The sequence below is a fragment of the Erythrolamprus reginae genome, chromosome 1 (genome assembly GCF_031021105.1).
Source record: "Erythrolamprus reginae isolate rEryReg1 chromosome 1, rEryReg1.hap1, whole genome shotgun sequence".
NCBI lineage: Eukaryota > Metazoa > Chordata > Lepidosauria > Squamata > Dipsadidae > Erythrolamprus > Erythrolamprus reginae.
The window spans coordinates 318151886-318156082 of NC_091950.1; positions in this window are offsets into that span (position 1 = coordinate 318151886).

Consider the following 4197-nt stretch of genomic DNA (forward strand, 5'->3'; position numbering starts at 1 on the left):
TAATTCCTAGAATTCTCCAAGCAGCATTCTCTAAACCAGTTTTTCCCAACCTTGGCAACTTGAAGATACATTTGGACTTCAACTCCCAGAATTCCCCAGCCAGCATTCCCCAGCCAGGGAAACACTACTCTAAACACTGATTAGCAAACTAGCTAGATAAAAGCAAATTTCCTTTAAAAAGGAGATTTCGGCAAGTATAGCTTTACACATATTATAAACATAACTACACGTTTAATCAGATACATGATTTGGCTACTTTCTTCTCAAATATATGCCCCAATGGTAATACCGAGAACAGAGCTGTCTGTCCCATTTACTATAAACATTTGTCAGTTTTAGAAACAGATTCAACATTAGGTAGTATTTCTTCCAGGGTAAAATGTGTGGCTTCAGCAAATAAAAATCTATTTAGAGGAGTGACCCCTAGTGGTCCTTTGTGGTTATGAAAACTTCACAAATGCTTTGTGAATCATGGATTTGCAATTTGGGCAATATGTCCATGAACTAATCAGGATGCTATGAAAATTTATACTGTTACATACATTGAAGGGCTCCAGAATGGTTCATCATGGGAGTATACAGTGATCCCTCGATTTGCGCGTTCTCGATTAGCGCGAAACGCTGCAATGCGGTTTTTCAAAAAATATTAATTAAAAAAATAAAATATTAAAATAAAATATTAAAAAATAAAAAATAAGTCCACGCTAGTTCTCTCTCTCTTTCTCTCCCTGTTGCCGGCATGGTATATGAGAGAGAAAGAGAGAGGCAGAGGTCGGGCGCATTATCGGGAGGTGGAGGCGGCGTGGGGACGCTGGGTGCCGGTTCCCTGAATGGAGACCGCCGGCCGCTCAATCGGGCCGGCAGGGAACAGAATGGAGCCTTCCGCGGCGGGGCTGGTAAGGGGGGGAGCCGAGGGGGGAGCCGAGCCCAGCCCCGTGGCATTCGCCTTCCTCCCACCCGCAGCCGAGACTGATCGTGGGCTCCTTCGCAACCTCGGAGAGCTTCCTGGTTTTCGTGAGCTTTCATGCCCTGGAAGCTCTCCGAGGTTGCGAAGGAGCCCACGATCAGTCTCGGCTGCGGGTGGGAGGAAGGCGAATCCCCCGTGGGCTCCGTTACATCTTCCGCTGCCAGCCAGGCCATGCTGGCGGCAGCGGAACAATCGCCTTCCTCCCGCAGCCGACTGACCGTGGGCTCCTTCCCGAGCTCCCTTCCTGAGCCTCCCGTTTTCTCTCCCCCCCCTCGCCCCTTCGCCTCCCTGTGTTCCTAGGAGAAGTGCTGGGGATTGAGGCAAGACAGACCTTCTGCTCCTCACCAGCACTTCTCCTAGGAACACAGGGGGGGGAAGGGGCGAGGGGGCGGAGAGAGAACGGGAAGCTCAGCATTCCGTCAGCAACGGAGTCCGGCACTGGGGCCATGCGGGGCCGCTCATCCAGGGGGGCGTGGACTGGCAAGTCGCCCTCCTTTCTCTTTCTTTCTCTCTCTTATACCACACCGGTAACAGGGAGAGAAAGAGAGAGAGCGGAGGGCACCTTGCCGGTCCACGCCCCCCTAGATGAGCGGCTCCGCATGGCCCCAGCGCCGCCCAGGCAGCTTGCCGCTTGCCGTATTGCAGCGAACGAGGCGAAGCAAGGCTCCAAGCTGCAATACGGCAAGCGGCAAGTGATCTTGGGGTTTCCCCTTTGCCTGGGCGGCGGGGAAGACCAAGGGGAGGTTCCTTCAGCCGCCCAACACCTGATCCGCTCCGCAGCGCGGCAACGGGGAAACCCCATCTTCGGCTCCTCGCTGCTTCCGCGCTGCGGAGCAGATCAGCTGTTGGGCGGCTGAAGGAACCTCCCCTTGGTCTTCCCCGCCGCCCACACGCAAACTCCACCATCTGCGCATGTGCGGCCATGAAAAAATGGCGCACATGCGCAGATGGTGGTTTTTACTTCCGCATCCAGTATAACGCGGAAATCGGTTAGCGCGGGAGGTCTTGGAACGTAACCCCCGCGCTAATCGAGAGATCACTGTAGTACAAAAAGCAAGTTTCTGTCTGGCAGGAGAAAGAGAAGAGTTTGAAATATACAACAAACTTTCCCATTTTGCCTGAAATGTTTTGAAACCCAAAACAGTTTTTTTACGGGTACCCCTCAATTCATGACCACAATTTATTTATTTTATTTATTTATTTTGTCACATATGTATTGGTGGTATACAAATATATGATATTTATATATATGATATTAGTAAAAGAGAAACATTAGGACAGGTGCACTTATGCACGCCCCTTACTTTCTGTTGCTAGGGGAGGAATTTGTTACGTGAGTTTTGTCCTGTTCTATAACTTTTCTTGTCACAGTTGTTAAGTGAATCACTGCCCTTGTTAAATTAATAACATGGTTGTTAAGTGAACCTGGCTTCCCCAGACTTTGCTTGTCAGAAGGTCACTACAGGTGAGCACAAGACCCTGGGACATGGTCATAAATATGAGTCAGTTTATTTATTTTATTTATTTATTTTGTCCAATGCACAATACATATTGAAGAGGATAGACATGAGTTATTATATATAAAGAAAGGATATAAAAGTCCAATACACAATGAGGGTTTTAGTGGGTATATATCAATACACATAGTAAAATACATGATGAAGGAGGAGATACTCATAGTAAAATATATCTAAGAAATAATAGAAAAGAAGATATAGGAATAGAATATATCAATGAAAGAATAGAGGAAAGGTATATAGGAGATATAGGAGAGCAGCATGACCATGAATGAAGTAGCTATAACGGTGGTAAGTGTTAAAAAAACAGTTATAAGTCACTTTTTCAGTGATGTCTATGGAGATTCTCCATAGTCATGGTTGTCTCAAAGAAGATTTTTGGGGGACTGAAGAAACCTCTTGGATAAGAAGCAAAATGTCTTCAGAGAAAAACCCGAAAGTCCAATTTCCTCTTGGAAATAAAAAAGCACTTTTTGTTTTTTCAGTGATGTCGTAATTTTGAAAGATGACTGAACAAACTGTTGTTAAGTCAAGCAGGGATACCTTTATAGGTGTCATTCACATTCCAGTGAGGCTTGGCTTTCCTCTCCAGAGACATAGCTTTATTTTATCAGATTCTATCTTAATAAGATTAGAATGAGGCCTCTCCTATCTCACAGCCTTCAGGAGATTGCTAGAGTTCCCTATGGCCAGTTTTTATGTATGTATTTTGTGTCCAAATCAAATCTTAAACTACCAAAACAAGGCCTTAAAAACACACCTCTACTGGCAGGCTTGGCTGTTGAGCATGCTCTGGTCGATGCTATAAATGATTGATAGTGAATGAATATAGTGTTAGTCCAATGTGTTAGTTCAATATTTTTAGTATGGGGTTTTTCCGACTTGGTTTACACTGTTGTAGATTATATTGGGTTTCTTTGATGTCTATTGTATTGATTTTGCTATGTAAGCCGCCCTGATTCCACAAGGGCAGCCTAGAAATCCAAACAAACAAACAAACAAACAAACAAGGCCACCTTTTGGCTTTTTTGTTGGCGAGAAACAAATCACTTTCAGTGGATACTATTGTAGTAATCCACAGATCAACAAGTGGGCTAGACTCTGCGTCTCTCCACATTTACAGTGTGTTATTATCCTCCAGCAACCTCCACTTAGGAACTCCGATCCTCACTTACTCAACATCCTTTAAGTAACACAGAAGCAATATTATATAGTACTCTGTCTCATCCTTATCTTTCATTTCCAGTGTTATTCTGTCCATTTCTGCACATATCAACATTTTTTCTGTTAACTCTTCTTCTGTTGGAATATTTTCATTTTTTTCCAGTTTTGCACATATATCTGCTGCAGTGTTTAAATGTAAAATTAGATAAATTTGTCCTTTTTAAATATATTTCTTGTGGGTAATTCCTAATAAAAACAGTTCTGGTGTCATTTGTATTTTTTTACCTACTATGTAATATGGGATAAATTCTATAAATGGATAGAAAAGAAAAACAGTCAAAGAACTGAAAAATAAAGTAAAAAAGAAGGTTTGGATAAAAATGAATAATAATGAGGGATTTTATTGTATTGACTTATTTAATTATATTTTTATGCCACCCAACTCCCTAGGGACTCAGGGCGGCTCACAACAAAAATAAACATGGATCAATATAAAAATATTATAATTTAAAATAATTACAGCCATCCATATGGCTGTGGATAATTATA